This window comes from Erythrolamprus reginae, unplaced genomic scaffold, assembly GCF_031021105.1.
Source record: "Erythrolamprus reginae isolate rEryReg1 unplaced genomic scaffold, rEryReg1.hap1 H_51, whole genome shotgun sequence".
NCBI lineage: Eukaryota > Metazoa > Chordata > Lepidosauria > Squamata > Dipsadidae > Erythrolamprus > Erythrolamprus reginae.
Window position 1 is genome coordinate 51040 of NW_027248508.1, and position 22036 is coordinate 73075.

Below are 22036 nucleotides of genomic sequence, written 5' to 3' on the forward strand. Positions count from 1 at the left end.
CCCTTGAGTGTAATGAAACATTTCAACCAGGTTTATAATAATCAAACACAAGAGTATGGTATAAAATGACCTTTGTACATCAGAATGGCCCTCTTTTAACTTAGGATGGCCCGATATAGGAACCTTCAATACAGTGATCCCCCGCTTGTTGCGAGGGTTCCGTTCCAGGAGCCCCCGCAACGAGCGGGTTTTCGCGAAGTAGCGCTGCGGAAGTAAAAACACCATCTGCGCATGTGCAGATGGTGTTTTTACTCCCACAGCGCTAGTGAGGAGCCGAAGATTGGGGGCGGCGCGGCTGTTTGCCGCCGGCATGGGGGGCTTCCTAGCAGCCCCCCAAACCCGGGTTGGGGGTCCGGGGGGCGCTGGCTCTCGGCGCTTTCGAGCTGAGTCCGGGAGCGAATTCGCTCCCGGACTCAGCTCGAAAGCGCCGAGAGACAGTGTGGACAGGCCGTTCCTTGGCGCTGTCTCTCGGCGCTTTCGAGCTGAGTCCGGGAGCGAGTTCGCTCCCGGACTCAGCTCGAAAGCGCCGAGAGACAGCGTGGACAGGCCGTTCCTTGGCGCTGTCTCGGCGCTTTCGAGCTGAGTCCGGGAGCGAGTTCGCTCCCGGACTCAGCTCGAAAGCGCCGAGAGACAGCGTGGACAGGCCGTTCCTTGGCGCTGTCTCTCAGCTCGAAAGCGCCGAGAGACAGCGTGGACAGGCCGTTCCTTGGCGCTGTCTCTCGGCGCTTTCGAGCTGAGTCCGGGAGCGAATTCGCTCCCGGACTCAGCTCGAAAGCGCCGAGAGACAGCGTGGACAGGCCGTTCCTTGGCGCTGTCTCTCGGCGCTTTCGAGCTGAGTCCGGGAGCGAATTCGCTTCAGGACTCAGCTCGAAAGCGGCGAGAATGAACGGCGTGGGCGGGCGAAGGGCGGGCGGCAGCGAGGAGTTTGCGTGGGCGGTGGGGAAACTCCTCGCTGACGCCAGCAAGAGGGGGAAGACCCAGGAAAGCCAGCCAGCAGCTGATCTCCCGGTTGCCATCTACGCATGCGTGCCCATAGAAAAAACGCACGCATGCGTAGATGGTATTTTGACTTCCGGGTTGAAAAATCGCGAAGTACCCTGTTCGCAATGGTTGGGGACGCAATAAAAGGGGGATCACTGTATTCCCACTATATTGTTCATAGACTTGTATTTGATCCTGCCTTGGGTCATCCTGACCAAGAGCCATACATTGATGTTTGGTTGAAACTAGCTCGAAATCCACCCCCATGGGTCACCAAATGTAGGACCAAACAATGTAAAGTCCTGGCCATGGTCCCCATTCCTTCAGGGGCCACGCTCAGGAGAAGGACCCCTAGGAGAGGGGGAGATAACTCATGCCCTCCCTGGCAGCCCAGAGAAGTGCACATTGTTCCATCTCCCACACCAAAAGGGTCAGAGGACCCAGCCAACCCCCTGTATTGTCCAGTTGCCCAAAGGAGGTGTCCCAGCCCCCGCCATATGTCCTTTTGCCCTATGGCCAGACACAATCATCCCTACAGGACTCCTCCACCGCAGGGACTGGGGGGGTGGCCCTTCTTGAAACCCGCCTCCGCTTGAGGGAACCACCACTCCCCTACCCGCAGCTTTGGGTGGGGGACTAGGATCCCCTGTTCTCCAAATAGACCCTAATGAAGCCACCGCTGACAGGTTTGCCCGTTATCACACCCTCCTCCAGCAATTTGCCCGGACTACCCTCAGACCCGCTGACTGTTCTGAGGTTGGACTACCCCCTTGTTGGCATGATGGTCGCAAATTCTATCAGTGTAAGACCGGGAGTACTATTAGATGTCATCTCACTCAATCTCCCTGTAAATTTTACCTTTGATGCCTGCTATTATATGAACCGTAATGCCCACCCCCAAGGCGGGTGTGGCAGCCTGAGTTGGGAAGGCTCTTATTCCTTCCAGCATGGATATGTTTGCCATGGTTCCCAATGGGGCGACCGCCGTGTCATTAACCACAACTACTGCCCCTATTGGTCTTGCGTTACATTTGCTACATGGACCCCTGGCACTACGGGTGGGATGAAGTTCTCCCTAACTCGTGGGGAGGTTTTCCCAAACTACAAAAGTGGCCAGTGTAACCCTGTCACTCTCTCTTTCACTCCGGTTGTGGTCCCACAAGCTCCTATACTTTTTGGAATGCAAATAGATGGCCAGGGATATGACCCCTCTCTGATTCTGTCCTTGGAAATCACGGGCCAGATCTGGACAGTAGTACGGAAAAAGAGCCTCTTTTGGTCCTACTATCAGGAAATGGATAAACTGAATACATGGGCAGTCCCTTCTGCTGTTACCAATACTTTTGTACAACTTGCACAAGATGTAGCGCGCACCCTTCAGGTTAAGAACTGTTTTGTCTGTGGGGGAACTACCATGGGTGAGAAATGGCCTTGGGAAGCACTTGAGTTGAATTACACCGTTGTCCATGACATGGAGCTGGCCGGTAAATCTGACAGCCACTGCAAGGAAGGAGGGGAACTGGGCTCTGTCTTCTAACTTGGTGGGCAATGTCTGTTATACCCGTAACCACACTGCTGGCTGTGCCCACGTTGGAAACCTGCGTTGCCTGTCCACGTGGAACCATGCAGCCTGGTGGTCTGGCAAGGGTCTGCAGCCAACCACCATGGCCCGGGCATTGCAAAACGTTAGCCTCCTGAAGCCTTATATTTTGGACCCCCAAAACACCAAATTGCTTTGGCTTGCTCCAGATGGCATGTACTGGATTTGTGGAAAATATGCTTATGCCCAACTGCCTCTCAATTGGTGTGGCTCTTGTGTCCTGGGTGTCATTCGCCCTGGTTTATTCTTGCTCCCCATGAAACAAAGGCAGGTTCTTGGGGTGCCTGTATATGATGAAATTGGCAATGTCCGCTTTAAAAGATCCCTCATTAGCGACCTTAAAATCGGGAACTGGAAGGATGATGAATGGCCCCCCGAGCGTATCATAAAGGTTTATGGTCCGGCCACCTGGGCCGAGGATGGTACCTTTGTTTACCACACCCCCATTTATATGCTTAACTATCTCATCCGCCTTCAGGCAGTGGTGGAAATTGTCACCAACGAGATGGTCTGTGGTCTTGCCCACTTGGCCTCGGAGAGTGTTAGGTCATGCACGTATATCATGCAAAACAGGCTGGCTTTGGACTATCTTTTGGCCAAGGAAGGGTGTGTGTGTGTCAAGTTTAATTTGTCTAATTGCTGCATCAAGATTGATAATAGTGGGGAGGTCATTAAGGAAATCGCCGATCGCATGGTCAAGATTGCACATGTTCCAGTGCAGACTTGGAAAGGTTTGGACCTCTCCCATGCCCTTGCCGTCTTCCTTCTTTTCCCGGTATCGAATATATTGTGGCTTGTGTTGTTTTTCTGGTGGCTGGCTGTGTTATTGTCCCCTGTGTGCTTCCTCTTTTTATGAAACTTTTTCATAGCACTGTTTCACTGGTGGTGGACAAAAAGTCCTCCGAGAAGATTTTGACTCTGTGGCACCTGCAATTGCTTAACAACCGCAGGGGCGGAAATGTGGAAGGGGAACTCAGGACCCCGATAATGAGGACCCAATATATGAAGTTCTCCTGCCGCTCCAGCCCCAGACCCTCCAACACCTTCAACCCCCTTCCAGTAACATGGTTGAAACCCCATCCGAATAAACTTTATTTCGGTTGGAGTTCCAAGAGGGGGGAAATGTGGAAGCTGGGCTATGCTTTGATATCTGTATTTTCATTTCATACTGCAATTCTTGCCAGGATTATGCTCTTTTTGATATATGACCTTTGTCCTACATATATCTGCTATAAACTTGACATTTTCTAAGTGCCAACAACAGTGTTCCCTCTAATTTTTTTTTTTGGGGGGGGGGGGGCGAAAAGTATAGTGTCTGAGCAGCAGTCCCTTCGGGACTGGGCAGCACAGAAATAATAAATGAATAAACAAACAAACAAACAAATAAATAACCCACCCTGTTTTGCCTCAGAGAATTTCAAAATAAAATACTGTACTGTGTGTCTATAACAGTGAGCTCATAATAGGGCAACTCTATCAATATCAAAATGCCACTTAAATAGTTGAGCTAGTTTCAAACTGGATTTTGATTTTCTTTCTCTCTTCCTTATTCCCATTCTTTTTCTTTCTCTTTTCCTTCCTCTCTTTTTTCTATCTGTTTCTCTCTCTTCCTCTCTTCCTCTCTCCTTCCTTCTCACTCCCTCTCGGCTTCTGGGCAGGTTTGAAAAACTCTGAGTTGATGATGATTTTTAAGTGAGCAATTGCTCACTGCTCAGCTTAGTTTAAGTTTAAGTTTGATCAGATTTGTATGCCGTCCCTCTCCGCGGACTCGGGGCGGCTCACAGCAATAGCAATACAGTGATCCCCCGGGTATCACGATCCCGATCATTGCGAACGGGCTAAATCGCGATTTTTCAACCCGGAAGTGAAAACACCATCTGCGCATGCGCGCCCTTTTTTTCTATGGGCACGCATGTGTAGATGGCGCCGGGCAGATCAGCTGCTGGGCGGCTTCCCTGGGTCTTCCCCCTCTTGCTGGCGGGAGGGCGAGCGGCGGGCATCAGCGAGGAGTTTCCCCACCGCCCACGCAAATTCCTCGCTGCCGCTCGCCCGCCCTTTGCCCGCCCACGCCGTTCGCTCGCGCCGCTTCCCAGCTGAGTCCTGAAGCGAATTGGCTTCAGGACTCAGCTGGGAAGCGGCGCGAGCGAGCGGCGCAAGCGAACGGCTTGTCCGCCGCCTGCCTGCCCGCGCGCCTGCCGCTCGCCCGCCCTTCGCCCGCCCACGCCGTTCGCCCGCGCCGCTTCCCAGCTGAGTCCTGAAGCGAATTGGCTTCAGGACTCAGCTGGGAAGCGGCGCGAGTGAGCGGCACGAGCGAGCGGCGCGAGTGAGCGGCTTGTCCGCCGCCTGCCTGCCCACGTGCCCGCCGCCCGCCCGCCCTTCGCTCGCCCATGCCGTTCGCTCGCGCCGCTTCCCAGCTGAGTCCTGAAGCGAATTGGCTTCAGGACTCAGCTGGGAAGCGGCGCGAGCGAGCGGCGCGAGCGAATGGCTTGTCCGCCGCCTGCCTGCCCGCGCGCCCGCCGCTCGCCCGCCCTTCGCCCGCCCACGCCGTTCGCCCGCGCCGCTTCCCAGCTGAGTCCTGAAGCGAATTGGCTTCAGGACTCAGCTGGGAAGCGGCGCGAGTGAGCGGCACGAGCGAGCGGCGCGAGTGAGCGGCTTGTCCGCCGCCTGCCTGCCCGCGCGCCTGCCGCGCGCCCGCCCTTCGCCCGCCCACGCCGTTCGCCCGCGCCGCTTCCCAGCTGAGTCCTGAAGCGAATTGGCTTCAGGACTCAGCTGGGAAGCGGCGCGAGCGAACGGCGTGGGCGGGCGAAGGGCGGGCGAGCGGCAGCGAGGAGTTTGCGTGGGCGGTGGGGAAACCCCAATCTTCGGCTCCTCGCTGCTGCGGCGGAAGTAAAAACACCATCTGCGCATGCGCAGATGGTGTTTTTACTTCCGCAGCGCTACTTCGCGAAAAACCGATCATTGTGAGGGGTCCTGGAACGGAACCCTCGCAATAATCGGGGGATCACTGTACAATGTAAGACAAATCCAATATTTAAATTAATTTAAAAAACACCACAAGTTAAAAACCAATCATACACACTAGCGTACCATGCATAAATTTTAAAGCCTAGGGGGAAGGAACATGTCAATTCTCCCATGCCTGACGACAGAGGTGGGTTTTAAGGAGCTTACGAAAGGCTAGGAGGGTGGGGGCAACTCTGATATCTGGGAGGAGTTGGTTCCAAAGGGTCGGGGCCGCCACAGAGAAGGCTCTTCCCCTGGGTCCTATGGCCGACAACAGGGCAAAACCAGTATAAAGAGCCCTGAAAAGCAATCCACGTTGTTCAGACATTGCTTTTATATCTTCTGAACCTGATGCATGCACCAAATAAACCTGGCAATCTCAATCTTCTCGTGGTCTCTGCTCTCTTATTGGCAACAAGTCGTTCTTGTTCTGCTACAAGAAGAGTTTTAGTGGTAATTCTAACCTGGTGCAAAAGCAGAGGGCTCACACGGGAGAGAAACCCTTTGAATGTCCTGACTGTGGGAAATGTTTTAGGGATAATTCCAACCTGGTGAGACATCAGAAGTCTAATACAGGAGATAAACTCTTTGAATGTCCTGATTGTTGGATTGTCGCATCCCTTGTATCCTGGACATAAACGGTTTCAACTCCTACCCTCAAAATGTAAAACAAATAATTCCCTCAACACTGTCAAAGTAATTACTAACTCTGCACTACTATTACTACTAGTTTTTTCTCATCATTCCTATCACCCGTTTCCTCCCACCAATGATTGTATGACTAACTTGTTGCTTCTATCCTTAAGGTTTTTATTAATATTGATTGTTTCCTCATTGCTTATTTGATCCCTATAATCATTGTGTTGTACCTCATGATTCTTGATATATACACACACACACATAAAAAACCTTTCCTAATACATTATATAATCTATAGAATAAAGTTCTATATATTTAAACCAAAAAACAATAACTACAATTTGTGTTGAATCGCTAGTGCTCCCGCCATTTCTTATCCTCGCCATCTGGTTTCCAATATTTTAAATTCAATTCTCTTTTTTTAGTTTTTACAATATTAGCTAATTAAAATACATATCTCTTAATTTTCTATTCTATCATAAAACTTCCCCCAAATCTTATAATAATCAGAATCGTTTATCTTTAAATTTCAAGTCAGTCTATTCATCTCTGCACAGTCCATGGTTTTACTCAAAACTTCCCTTTCAGTTGGTATTTATTCAATTTCCAGTTGTGAGCATATACAATCCTAGCTGCCGTAACTATATATATTAATAATAATAATAATAATAATAATAATATAATAGTAATAATAGTAGTAATTATAATAATAATAATAGTTGTAGTAGTAGTAGTAATTTATTAGATTTGTATGCCGTCCCTCTGCGATGTTTCATCCTTATCAAAAGTATCTGGTAAATTACCCAGAGGTATATTTCCGGTTTAAGTTCAATAGTCTTTCTTAAAATCTCAAGATTGACTTCTAAATGTAGTTCATAAAATCGTCTGCCACAATGTTCTACCAGTCAATGAATGCTTCAGTTTCAACCACAACAACACACAAACACACAATATATTCAAACTCAATGTAAACGGCTCAAACACTAAATCAGTGCCTGGAATGCACTACTTGACTGTGGTTTCTTCCCCAACGCCAAAAACTGAAACCTTAGTCTGTATATAGTCAACCTCACCCCTTTTCTTAGAGGTGTGTAAGGGGGTGCATAAGCGAACCATCGTGCCTACCCTCCCTGTCCTACTGTCCAAATGTTTGTAACTGTTACCACGTACATGTTTTGACAAATAAATAAAATAAAAATACTTCCTTTAAAAAATAAATTTAGGGGAAAATGTTTTTCCATCCCCCCTTCACTTTTTTTTGTATGTTGGTCTTGTAGACATGTATATTTTGCATTTTGTATGTTGGTTTGTTTTAAATAAACAATAAATAAAAATCATTTTTTTAAAAAGTAAGATAAATTCAGGGCTCAGAACATACTAAATTTGGTAAGCTAAGAAGCATCACATTTCACTAGGCTAAAGTGACCAGACGAGCGGGACAATCACACACTTTATGATAATTTGTCCCTTTGAAAAATGTCCTGCTGTTTTTCCTCCCAACCAGCCCTCTTGAGAAGAGGCTTGCGGGAGGGGATTCTGGGCTTTCCGCTGATGCCTCGCCCTCCTCGTCCCTAACCCAGCTTGGCAGGAGGTCTCTGCGGGGAGGAAGAAAGAGCGAGAGGGCCCACTGAGGTAAAGGGGCGCCGCGGCGGGGACGGTGAGGCGCGCACTTGCTGAGGGGAGACGGTGTCGTTGGCAAAGCTTCTGTTGCCTCGGTGCTTCTGGAGGCAGCGGCCAGCCCAAGGACGCAGTCTGTCCGGGCACCTCAGGATCCGCCGAAGGGGAAGCACAGTGTTGCTTTCCCTCACCTCGGAGCTGGCGGAGCCTCCCAGAGTGCGCTTGGGGGCATCCTGAGGCGGGGTCCTCCCCCCCCCGTTTGCCCCCTGCCCTAGGAGCCCCCGTTTTACTGAAGGAGCAGGTGGGGGGGAGCCGGGAGCGTCTGGGAGGAAGGAGCCTTCCGCTTAGGGCCTGGTCCGAAGGGGGAAAAGTGTGTGTGTGAGGGGGAGGCCGGACCAGGCTTCCATTGCGTCTCTTCCAAGAGCCGGAGGGGGCTGGGTTCATGGTGGGGGGAAGGCCCTTATGGAGAATGACGAGGGAGGGGAGAAGAGTGAGGAAGAAAGAGTGAAAAGGAGGGAAGGAGGGAGAGAGAAAAAAAGAGCGAGGGGATGGAAATAGAGAAATGGAGGAAGGAAGAGAGAGAGAGAGAGAAAGATAAATAGAAAGGAATGGGGAAAGAGAGGTAGGAGGGAGAGAGTGAAAGAGAGATGAAGGAAGAGAGAGAAGGAGGGAGGGAGAGAGAAAGGGAGGGAGGAAGAGAGAGAGAATAAAAGAAAGGAAATTTTCTGGTCACTTGCAAAGGTCAGTTGCTAGAATTGCAAAACGATTTGATAGAATTTATACAGTGAGAACATCTTGCAAACGCCTTAGATAGAGACGGGGCAAGAGTGTTCTTCCTGCTGTCAGGAGATGGCAGTCAGAAAGGCAACATCTGGGCCAAAAAGGTGAGGAGTTAAAAGCATCGAGTACTGAATTGCTAGAAAAGATCCGAGGAGAGAAAAAACGCAGAGCTTCCTCTTCCGGAAGACTCATGGGAGAAAGAGGGCCTGTAGAGCGGCTTTTGTGCTCTCCCGAGGATCGAAGCAGCAGCTGGAAGGTGAGTTGAGGGCAGGTGGGAGGAAAGTCCGGGAGCAAGTCAGGCTGTTTGTTTTTCCTCCGCGGCCTGGAAGCAGAGAAGCAACTGGGATGAAGCATGTCAGCTGCTGCTGCTGCAGGTTCCCCTCCTGCTCAAATTTAAGCCTTGCGGGTCTTCTATTCCGACGGCCTGCAGGAGACCCAATACCATTTCAGACAATCGATTAATTGTTCTTAGCATCAAGAAAAATTCTCCTTAGTTCTGGGCTACTTCTCCCCCGGATTAGTTTCCACCCATTGCTTCTTGTCTTGCCTTCTGGTGCATTGCAAAATAAGTTGACCCCTTTCTTGACCCTTCAACTATTGGAATACTGCTATCATGTCACCCTTAATCCTTCCTTTTACTAGACTAGACTAGTCATACTCAATTCCTGCAACATTTCTTTATATGTTTTAGCCTCAAGCCCCCTACTGCTCTTCTCTGCACTCTTTATAGAGTCTCAACACCTTTTTAAAAAATGTGGCAATCAAAACTAGTTGCAATAATCCAAGTGTGATCTTACCAAAGCATTATAAATTGATACTAACACTTCACATGATCTTCATTCTAGCCCTGTGTTAAGGCAGCTTAGGATTGCATTAGCTTTTGTGGCCACTGCATCACACTGTTGGCTTTTTAAAAGTTGATTGTTCACTATGGTAGGACTTCAAGATCCATGTCACAGTTACTGCTATTGAGTCAGGATGTACCTATTCTGTACATTGCCATTTGCTTTTTTGTGACTAAGTGTACAACCTCTTTTCTTTTCTCTACTGAATTTCATTTTGTTGGATACGGCCAGGCGTTCAAATCTATCAAGATTCTTCTGTATCTTGAGGTTGACTTTTGGGGTGTTGGTTATTCCTGCCAGTTTAGTGTTGTCTCCAAATTGTCCTCTGGGAGTTGGGTGGAATATAATTCCAAATGAGCTGAGTTCCCATTCTAGTCATTTACTGAAATTGGTTATGAAAATATTGAAGAATACTGAGAATAACATACAGTCTCCATATAGATGTAGTTCCATTGACTAATGGTTGAATATGGTTTGTCAGCCAGTTACAAATCCATTGGATGGTGATCATATCCATACCACATTTTCTTCATTTACCAAGTCGTATTTATCAAATGCCTTTTTGAAATGCCAGTATACTATGTCCATAGCATTTTGCTAGTCTACTAATTTAGACACTTTCTAAGAAGGAAATAAGTTTTGTTTGACATGATCTTTTTTCAACAAACCCATATTGGCTTCTGCTTCTACGTTTGCTTGGTTCTAGATGTTTGCAGATCTGTTGCTTGGTTATCTTATTCAGGATCTTAATAATAACACAGAGTTGGAAGGGACCTTGGAGGTCTTCTAGTCCAACCCCCCTGCTTAAGCAGGGAACCCTACACTACTTCAGACAGATGATTATCCAACATCTGCTTAAAAACTTCCAATGTTGGGGCATTCACAACTTCTGGAGGCAAGCTGTTCCACTGTTCAACCATTCTGACTGTCAGGAAATTTCTCCTTAGTTCTAAGTTACTTCTCTTTTTGTTTATTTTCCTCCCATTGCTTTTTGTTCTACCTTCAGGTGCTTTGGAGAATAGGTTGACTCCTTCTTCTTTGTGGCAACTCTTGAGATACTGGAACACCGTTATCATGTCTCCCCTGGTCCTTCCTTTCATTTAAATAGCCGTCCCTTATCCCTGCAACTGTTCTTCATATGTTTTAGACTCCAGTCCCCTAACCATCGTTGTTGCTCTTCTGTGTACTTTTTCTAGAGTCTCAATATCCTTTTGCATCTTGGTGACCAAACCTGAATGCAGTATTCAGGATTGGTTGCAGTGTGACCTTATTAAGGCCTTATAAAATGATATTAACACTTCACGTGATCTTGATTGTATCTTTCTGTTTATGCAGCCTAGAACTGTGTTGGCTTTTTTGACAGCTGCTGTACACTGCTGGCTCATATTTAATTGGTTGTCTTCTAGGACTCCAGGATCCCTCTCAGAGTTACTACTGTTGAGCAATATACCACGTATACTGTACCTGTGCAAAAAAAAAATTCTTGCCTAAATGTAGAACCTTACATTTTTCAACATTGAATTTCATTTTATTAGATAGCGCACATCTCTGAGGACTCGGGGCGGGTCACAACATGTACAGAAAACAAGAATCAATAATAGCAATCCAATTAATACATTATAAAACAGTCTTTAAAATTCTAATTAAAAAACAAGAACCATCAATATCATTCATTCGACAATCAAACTAAGGCATTCATTAGTCAGGGGGGAAGATCTAAGGAACCCCAGGCCTGGCGGCAGAGATGAGTTCTTCTGGAAGGTGAGGAGGATGGGGGCAGTGCGGATCTCTGGAGGGAGCTGATTCCAGAGTGCCAGGGCCCCCACAGAGAAGGCTCTTCCCCTAGGTCCCGCCAGCCGACATTGTTTTGTCGACGGGACCCTAAGGAGATCAACTCTATGGGACCTCAACGGTGGCTGGGATTTGTGCGGCAGAAGGCGGTCTCGGAGATAGTCTGGTCCTATGCCATGCAGGGTTCTATAGGTCATAACTAACACTTTGAATTGTGTCCGGAAACAGATTGGTAGCCAGTGCAGTCCGTGGAGTGATAGTGAGATGTGGGCCTTTCTTGGAAAGCCCAGACTGCTCGCACGGCTGCATTTTGGGCAAGTTGAAGTTTGCAAACACTCTTCAAAGGTAGCCCCATTTTGCACCCATCTTCTGCAGTGTTGGCTATTCCTGCCAGTTTGGTGTCATAGAAACATAGAAGATTGACAGCAGAAAAAGACCTCATGGTCCATCTAGTCTGCCCTTATACTATTTATCTACGGAGAGGGGCGGCATACAAATCTAATAAATAAATAAATAAATATTTCCTGTATTTTATTTTAGGATGGATATATGTTTATCCCAGGCATGTTTAAATTCAGTTACTGTGGATTTACCAACCACGTCTGCTGGAAGTTTGTTCCAAGGATCTACTACGCTTTCAGTAAAATAATATTTTCTCATGTTGCTTTTGATCTTTCCCCCAACTAACCTCAGATTGTGTCCCCTTGTTATTGTGTTCACTTTCGTATTAAAAACACTTCCCTCCTGGACCTTATTTAACCTGTTAACATATTTAAATGTTTCTATCATGTCCCCCCTTTTCCTTCTGTATTCCAGACTATACAGATTGAGTTCATTAAGTCTTTCCTGATAAGTTTTATGCTAAAGACCTTCCACCATTCTTGTAGCTCGTCTTTGGACCCGTTCAATTTTGTCAATGTCTTTTTGTAGATGAGTTCTCCAGAACTGAACACAGTATTCCAAATGTGGTCTCACCAGCGCTCTATATAGTGGAATCACAATCTCCCCCTTCCTTCTTGTTATACCTCTAGCTATGCAGCCAAGCATTCTACTTGCTTTTCCTACTGCTTTACCGCACTCTTCACCCATTTTGAGACTGTCAGAAATCACTACCCCTAAATCCTTCTCTTCTGAAGTTTTTGCTAACACAGAACTGCCAATACAATACTCAGATTGAGGATTCCTTTTCCCCAAGTGCATTATTTTACATTTGGAAACATTAAACTGCAGTTTCCATTGGTTTGACCATTTATCTAGTAAAGCTAAATCATATGCCATATTATAGACGCCTCTAGGAATATCAACCCTATTGCACACTTTAGAGTCATCGGCAAATAGGCAAACCTTCCCTACCAAACCTTCCCCTATGTCACTCACAAACATATTAAAAAGAATAGGACCCAGAACAGACCCTTGTGGCACACCGCTTGTAACCTGTCTCTGCTCAGAATACTCGCCATTGACACCAACTCTCTGATGTCTACGCTTCAGCCAGCTGCAAATCTACTGAACTATCCTGGGATTAAGTCCAATCTTCACTAATCAGCTCTTTATGTGAAACCCTATAGCATCCTAGCCAAATGGCAGTCCACTTTCCTCTTTAAAATGTCCAGAGTATTGGAGTTCACAACGTCCACTGGTAGGTTGTTCCACTGATTGATCGTTCTGACCGTCAGGAAGTTCTTCCTTATTTCCAGGTTGAATCTCTCCTTGGTCAGCTTCCAGCCGTTGTTCCTTGTCCGGGTCTCCGGTGCCCTGGAGAATAAAGTGAACCCCTCCTCTCTGTGACATCCCCTCGTATACCTGTAGACTGCTATCATGTCTGCTCTGGCCCTCCTTTTCTCTAGGCTATCCATGCCCAGTTCCCGCAGTCTCTCTTCGTAAGTCTTGGTTTCTAGACCCCTGATCATTTTGGTTGCTCTTTTCTGCACCTTCTCCAGAGTTTCAATGTCTTTTTTGAAGTGTGGTGACCAGAACTGAACACAGTACTCCAGGTGTGGTCTGACCAGGGCGTAATAGAGTGGTATTAAGACTTTCCTGGTCTTGGAGTGTATTCCCCTGTTGATGCAGCTTGGGATTGTATTGGCTTTTTTGGCTGCTGCTGCACATTGTTGGCTCATGTTTAGTTGATTATCCACCTTGGCTATGAGTCCTTCTTTCCATTTATTGTATTTGGCTTTTTTTTCTTTTACGTTGTCTATGAGGTCCTTGTTTAGCCATGCTGGTTTCATTTTTGTTTTTCATGGGGATTGAATTGTTTTGGGCCTCAATGATAGTGTTTTTTAGGGCTTCCCAGGCTTCCTGTGTGGATTTACTCTTTTGAGGTTCCTTCCAGGGTTTATTTTTCAGGTTCGCTCTGAGCTTTTTAAAGTCCGCTTTTCTGAAGTCTGGGACTGTAATGGAGTTGGGTGTTGGTTATGACCTATAAAGCCCTACATTGCATCAGACCAGAATACCTTCGGGACCGCCTTCTGCCGCACAAATCCCATTGACCAATTAGATCCCACAGAGTTGGCCTTCTCCGGGTTCCATCGACCAAACAATGCCGTCTGGCGGGACCCAGGGAAAGAGCCTTCTCTGTGATCAACTCCCCCCAGAGATTAGCTCTGCCCCCACCATCCTTGCCCTTTGCAAACCTCTAAAAACCCACCTATGTCGCCAGGCTTGGGGAAATTGACATACCCCTAGCTATTCCATTTCATGTTTGGTTTGTTTGGATTGTATCACTGTTTCATAATGGGCTTTTTATTATTGTTTTTCATATTAGATTTGTAATTCTGTATTATTTGTTGTGAGTCGCTCCGAGTCTTCGGAGAGGGGCAGCATAAAGTCTAATAAATTATTATTATTAATTATTATTATTATTTTTCACATCATCTCTAACAACTTTATAAACAAAGTTCTACTTTTCTTTGTATCTTACAGACAAAGAGGATGGCAATAAGAGCACTCGGGACAATTGTAAATAAGAACCAACATTGAAAAGGGAAGAAGATCAAGCGAAAAGTCAAAATATTTCCATTTCTTTCAGAAAACCATGCAATTCTCCTCCTGCTCCTCCAGCAGCTGTTAGACAAGAGAGAAAATCAAGAAAGATTTCAAGCTCAAATAAGCATTATGAAGAACTGAAGGTTACATGAAAAGCCAAAGGAGATTATTTTTCAATCAGCAAAAAAGGGAAATATCTGGAAGTCAGTGGGGAGGAAAAGGCCAATAGTAAAGTCACATAGAGCAGACAGGAATGCAGCCCTCTCCCTGTGAGGAGTAAAACGGCTTGAATGAAAGCACCACTAAACAAGGCATTGTCCATATTTCTGGTGGCCTCAGCTGTGGAAAAGTGACTTAAATTTGCCTATTGTCCAAAAAGAAGAGATTTCAAATCAGAGCTGTTTATGAAACGAGGAGCTAGACAGGAGAAAAGCCATACACACTATCTCAATGTAGCAAAAACTGCCTTGTGATTCATGGAAGCAATCACGCAAGAGGGAAGCCACAAAAGTGCTCCCAATGTGCTAAGTCCTTTAGTGAGCGTGAGAACATGTTGGTACACCAGAAGACGCACATGAGGGAGAAAACATATGACAGTGCAAATTGTGTAAATGTTTCATTAGAAATTCTTAGGTCAGGTCTGTGAGAAAGGTTTCAAAGAGAGAATTCCAGTCTGGTGAAGCAAGCAAGAGTCGCAAAGAAGAGAAAACATTTGAATGTGCTGACTGTAAAATATTCTGCCACAATTTCAGTCATGAAACATCAGAGTATTCAAAAAGGAGAGAAATTCTTTCAATGTTCTGACTGCGGGAAAGATTTTAGTCAGAGTTTCAAACTGGTGAGACACCAGAGGACTCACAGAGGAGAGAAACCCTTTGAATGTCCTAAATGTGGGAAACGTTTTAGTTATAATTCCAGGCTGGTGACACACCAGAGGACTCACACAGGAGAGAAACCCTTTGAATGTCCTGACTGTGGGAAAAGTTTTAGTGATAGTTCCAGCCTGCTGAAACACAAGAGGATTCACACAGGAGAGAAACCCTTTGAATGTCCTGACTGTGGGAAAAGTTTTAGTGATAGTTCCAGCCTGCTGAAACACAAGAGGACTCACACAGGAGAGAAACCCTTTGAATGTCCTGACTGTGGGAAATGTTTTAGTCATAATTCATACTTGCTTGAACACCAGAGGACTCACACAGGAGAGAAACCCTTTGAATGTCCTGTCTGTGGGAAAGGTTTTAGTCGTAGTTCCAGCCTGGTTGTACACCAGAGGACTCACACAGGAGAGAAACCCTTTGAATGTCCTGATTGTGGGAATTGTTATGGTCAGAATTCCGACCTGGTGAGACACCAGAGGACTCACACAGGAGAGAAACCGTTTGAATGTCCTGACTGTGGGAAATGTTTTAGTCATAATTCCAACCTGGTGCAACACAAAAGGTCTCACACAGGAGAAAAACCCTTTGAATGTCCTGACTGTGGGAAAAGTTTTAGTCATAATTCCATCCTGGTGCAACACAAGAGGACTCACACAGGAGAGAAACCCTTCGAATGTCCTGACTGTGGGAAATGTTTTAGTCACAATTCCAGCCTGGTGATACACCAGAGGACTCACACAGGAGAGAAACCCTTCGAATGTCCTGACTGTGGGAAATGTTTTAGTGACAATTGGAGCCTGGTGAAACACAAGAGGACTCACACAGGAGAGAAACCCTTTGAATGTCCTTACTGTGAGAAAGGTTTTAGTGAACGTTCCAGCCTGGTCAATCACAAGAGGACTCACACAGGAGAGAAACCCTTTGAATGTCTTGAATGTGGGAAAAGCTTTAGTCAGGGTGCCAACCTGGTAAAACACCAGAAGACTCACACAGGAGAAAAACCCTTTGAATGTCCTGACTGTGGGAAAAGTTTTAGTCATAATTCCAGCCTGGTGATACACCAGAGGACTCACACAGGAGAGAAACCCTTCGAATGTCCTGACTGTGGGAAATGTTTTAGTCACAATTCCAGCCTGGTGATACACCAGAGGACTCACACAGGAGAAAAACCCTTTGAATGTCCTGACTGTGGGAAAGGTTTTAGTGATAATTCCAGCCTGGTGAAACACAAGAGGACTCACACAGGAGAGAAACTCTTTGAATGTCCTGACTGTGGGAAAAGTTTTAGTGAGAATTCCAGCCTGGTGAAACACAAGAGGACTCACACAGGAGAGAAACCCTTTGAATGTCCTGACTGTGGGAAAGGTTTTAGTGATAATTCCAGCCTGGTGAAACACAAGAGGACACACAGGAGAGAAACCCTTTGAATGTCCTGACTGTGGGAAAGGTTTTACTGATAATTCCAGCCTGGTGAAACACAAGAGGACTCACACAGGAGAGAAACTCTTTGAATGTCCTGACTGTGGGAAAAGTTTTAGTGAGAATTCCAGCCTGGTGAAACACAAGAGGACTCACACAGGAGAGAAACCCTTTGAATGTCCTGAGTGTGGGAAAGGTTTTAGTGATAATTCCAGCCTGGTGAAACACAAGAGGACACACAGGAGAGAAACCCTTTGAATGTCCTGACTGTGGGAAAGGTTTTAGTGATAATTCCAGCCTGGTGAAACACAAGAGGACACACACTAGAGAAATCCTTTGAATGTCCTGACTGTGGGAAAGGTTTTAGTGATAATTCCAGCCTGGTGAAACACAAGAGGACACACAGGAGAGAAACCCTTTGAATGTCCTGACTGTGGGAAAGGTTTTAGTGATAATTCCAGCCTGGTGAAACACAAGAGGACTCACACAGGAGAGAAACCCTTTGAATGTCCTGACTGTGGGAAAAGTTTTAGTGAGAATTCCAGCCTGGTGAAACACAAGAGGACTCACACAGGAGAGAAACCCTTTGAATGTCCTGACTGTGGGAAAAGTTTTGGTGAGAATTCCAGCCTGGTGAAACACAAGAGGACTCACACAGGAGAGAAACCCTTTGAATGTCCTGACTGTGGGAAAGGTTTTAGTGATAATTCCAGCCTGGTGAAACACAAGAGGACACACAGGAGAGAAACCCTTTGAATGTCCTGACTGTGGGAAAGGTTTTAGTGATAATTCCAGCCTGGTGAAACACAAGAGGACTCACACAGGAGAGAAACCCTTTGAATGTCCTGACTGTGGGAAAAGTTTTAGTGAGAATTCCAGCCTGGTGAAACACAAGAGGACTCACACAGGAGAGAAACCCTTTGAATGTTCTGACTGTGGGAAAAGTTTTGGTGAGAATTCCAGCCTGGTGAAACACAAGAGGACTCACACAGGAGAGAAACCCTTTGAATGTCCTGACTGTGGGAAAGGTTTTAGTGAGAATTCCAGCCTGGTGAAACACAAGAGGACTCACACAGGAGAGAAACACTTTGAATGTCCTGACTATGAGAAAAGTTTTAGTCAGAATTCCAGCCTGGTGCAACACCAGAGGACTCACACAGGAGAGAAACCCTTTAAATGTCTTGAGTGTGAGAAAGGTTTTAGTAATAGTTCCAACCTGGGACAACACAAGAGGACTCACACAGGAGAGAAACTCTTTGCATGTCGCGTGGGAAAGGTTTTAGTGATAGTTCCAGCCATTTGAAATATCAAAGGACTCACACAAGACAGAAACCCTTAAATATCCTCTATTGTGGGAAAGGTTTTAGTCATAATTCCAGCCTGTTGAGACTCTAGTGGTGTCACATAGGAGGGAAACCCTAAGAAAGACCTGACTGTGAGAATGTGGAAGGTGGGCTATGCTTTGATATCTGTATTTTCATTTTATACTGCAATTCTTGCCAGGATTATGCTCTTTTTGATATATGACCTTTGTCCTACATATATCTGCTATAAACTTGACATTTTCTAAGTGCCGACAACAGGGCAAAACTTTTTGCCTTCACACTTGTGTTTCCTCTATGATAACCACGAAATGTACTCAGGAAGGGAACATGGCTTTGATAGGGCAGAGATAGATCTGACACCTGCTCTCAAGGCACATAGCTTCTGCAGGAACCCACATACTAACCGCAGGTTCCTTCTTGTTGTACATTCTGCACCTTCTACATAGTAAAACTCTTTCTTTACTTTCTGTATAAGGAAACGTTGACAACTAGTATCTGATTGGCTGATACTGTGTGTTTTTTGTACTCCTTTGGAAATGTATAAAGAGCCCTGAAAAGCAATCCACGTTGTTCAGACATTGCTTTTATATCTTCTGAACCTGACGCATGCACCAAATAAACCTGGCAATCTCAATCTTCTCGTGGTCTCTGCTCCCTTATCGGCAACAAGTCGTTCTTGTTCTGCTACATTTTCTGGCGACCACGAAGGGACCAGACGGGACTTTGGAGCCCTCTGGACGCCCACCTCAGTGGCGTCTGCCCCAGGTGTGAAAGAGGAACAGTCCAGGCGCCATCGGAAATCTTTCTCCGAGGACCTTCCTGTTGACACCGGGGCAGCCGCGCTGACAGTTTGCGATCCAAGAACCACTCCTGAGAGGAAACGAGAGACCAGGACATCTGTTCGCCGGCCTGGAAGAGTAACCGAGTCGCCAAGATAAAAGGCAAGTCCTCAGGCAAGTCCTCAGTTATAGGCACTTTTTAGAGACTGGTAGGAGTCTATCTCTCCCTATGTAGAGGGACAGAGGCGAGGACTGATCACCCTCGTTTTGGCTCGTTCTTCATTAAGTGGCTCATAAGGTGGGAGGCCCGTGCTTTTGAGAGAAAAAGCTGTGTGTGTGATTGCCTACCGCGGTTCCCACAGGCGGCTGTGAGCTCCAGGACCTTGTGCCGGTAGAGATTGTGTGCAGTGAATAAAAATCATTTTGTGTCTCAAGGGAAGGACCCCTTACCTCCCTTGTATACTCCCTCCCCTTTTCTGTCTGGTGCCCCAGGTGGAAGATGGGAGGTAAACCAAGTGTGCCCAAGACCCCCCTTGAGTGTGTAATGAAACATTTCAACCAGGTTTATAATAATCAAACACAAGAGTATGGTATAAAATGACCTTTGTACATCAGAATGGCCCTCTTTTAACTTAGGATGGCCCGATATAGGAACCTTCAATACTCCCACTATATTGTTCATAGACTTGTATTTGATCCTGCCTTGGGTCATCCTGACCAAGAGCCATACATTGATGTTTGGTTGAAACTAGCTCGAAATCCACCCCCGTGGGTCACCAAATGTAGGACCAAACAATGTAAAGTCCTGGCCGTGGTCCCCATTCCTTCAGGGGCCACGCTCAGGAGAAGGACCCCTAGGAGAGGGGGAGGTAACTCATCCCCTCCCTGGCGGCCCAGAGAAGTACACATTGTTCCATCTCCCACGCCAAAAGGGTCAGAGGACCCAGCCAACCCCCTGTATTGTCCAGTTGCCCGGAGGAGGTGTCCCAGCCCCCGCCATATGTCCTTTTGCCCTATGGCCAGACACAATCATCCCTACAGGACTCCTCCACCGCAGGGACTGGGGGGATGGCCCTTCTTGAAACCCACCTCCGCTTGAGGGAACCACCGCTCCCCTACCCGCAGCTTTGGGTGGGGGACTAGGATCCCCTGTTCTCCAAATAGACCCTAATGAAGCCACCGCTGACAGGTTTGCCCGTTATCACACCCTCCTCCAGCAATTTGCCCGGACTACCCTCAGACCCCCTGACTGTTCTGAGGTTGGACTACCCCCTTGTTGGCATGATGGTCGCAAATTCTATCAGTGTAAGACCGGGAGTACTATTAGATGTCATCTCACTCAATCTCCCTGTAAATTTTACCTTTGATGCCTGCTATTATATTAACCGTAATGCCCACCCCCAAGGCGGGTGTGGCAGCCTGAGTTGGGAAGGCTCTTATTCCTTCCAGCATGGATATGTTTGCCATGGTTCCCAATGGGGTGACCGCCGTGTCATTAACCACAACTACTGCCCCTATTGGTCTTGCGTTACATTTGCTACATGGACCCCTGGCACTACGGGTGGGATGAAGTTCTCCCTAACTCGTGGGGAGGTTTTCCCAAACTACAAAAGTGGCCAGTGTAACCCTGTCACTCTCTCTTTCACTCCGGTTGTGGTCCCACAAGCTCCTATACTTTTTGGAATGCAAATAGATGGCCAGGGATATGACCCCTCTCTGATTCTGTCCTTGGAAATCACGGGCCAGATCTGGACAGTAGTACGGAAAAAGAGCCTCTTTTGGTCCTACTATCAGGAAATGGATAAACTGAATACATGGGCAGTCCCTTCTGCTGTTACCAATACTTTTGTACAACTTGCACAAGATGTAGCGCGCACCCTTCAGGTTAAGAACTGTTTTGTCTGTGGGGGAACTACCATGGGTGAGAAATGGCCTTGGGAAGCACTTGAGTTGAATTACACCGTTGTCCATGACATGGAGCTGGCCGGTAAATCTGACAGCCACTGCAAGGAAGGAGGGGAACTGGGCTCTGTCTTCTAACTTGGTGGGCAATGTCTGTTATACCCGTAACCACACTGCTGGCTGTGCCCACGTTGGAAACCTGCGTTGCCTGTCCACGTGGAACCATGCAGCCTGGTGGTCTGGCAAGGGTCTGCAGCCAACCCCCATGGCCCGGGCATTGCAAAACGTTAGCCTCCTGAAGCCTTATATTTTGGACCCCCAAAACACCAAATTGCTTTGGCTTGCTCCAGATGGCATGTACTGGATTTGTGGAAAATATGCTTATGCCCAACTGCCTCTGAACTGGTGTGGCTCTTGTGTCCTGGGTGTCATTCGCCCTGGTTTCTTCTTGCTCCCCCTGAAACAAAGGCAGGTTCTTGGGGTGCCTGTATATGATGAAATTGGCAATGTCCGCTTTAAAAGATCCCTCATTAGCGACCTTAAAATCGGGAACTGGAAGGATGATGAATGGCCCCCCGAGCGTATCATAAAGGTTTATGGTCCGGCCACCTGGGCCGAGGATGGTACCTTTGTTTACCACACCCCCATTTATATGCTTAACTATCTCATCCGCCTTCAGGCAGTGGTGGAAATTGTCACCAACGAGATGGTCTGTGGTCTTGCCCACTTGGCCTCGGAGAGTGTTAGGTCATGCACGTATATCATGCAAAACAGGCTGGCTTTGGACTATCTTTTGGCCAAGGAAGGGTGTGTGTGTGTCAAGTTTAATTTGTCTAATTGCTGCATCAAGATTGATAATAGTGGGGAGGTCATTAAGGAAATCGCCGATCGCATGGTCAAGATTGCACATGTTCCAGTGCAGACTTGGAAAGGTTTGGACCTCTCCCATGCCCTTGCCGTCTTCCTTCTTTTCCCGGTATCGAATATATTGTGGCTTGTGTTGTTTTTCTGGTGGCTGGCTGTGTTATTGTCCCCTGTGTGCTTCCTCTTTTTATGAAACTTTTTCATAGCACTGTTTCACTGGTGGTGGACAAAAAGTCCTCCGAGAAGATTTTGACTCTGTGGCACCTGCAATTGCTTAACAACCGCAGGGGCGGAAATGTGGAAGGGGAACTCAGGACCCCGATAATGAGGACCCAATATATGAAGTTCTCCTGCCGCTCCAGCCCCAGACCCTCCAACACCTTCAACCCCCTTCCAGTAACATGGTTGAAACCCCATCCGAATAAACTTTATTTCGGTTGGAGTTCCAAGAGGGGGGAAATGTGGAAGCTGGGCTATGCTTTGATATCTGTATTTTCATTTCATACTGCAATTCTTGCCAGGATTATGCTCTTTTTGATATATGACCTTTGTCCTACATATATCTGCTATAAACTTGACATTTTCTAAGTGCCAACAACAGTGTTCCCTCTAATTTTTTTTTTTG

The 22036-nt window shown here is 46.9% G+C and overlaps 1 pseudogene; it reads left to right on the plus strand.

Moving 5' to 3' along the window:
• Positions 1–18500, plus strand: part of LOC139155753 (zinc finger protein 208-like) — a 32328-nt pseudogene extending 13828 nt beyond the window's left edge.
• Positions 18501–22036: the final 3536 nt, after the last annotated feature.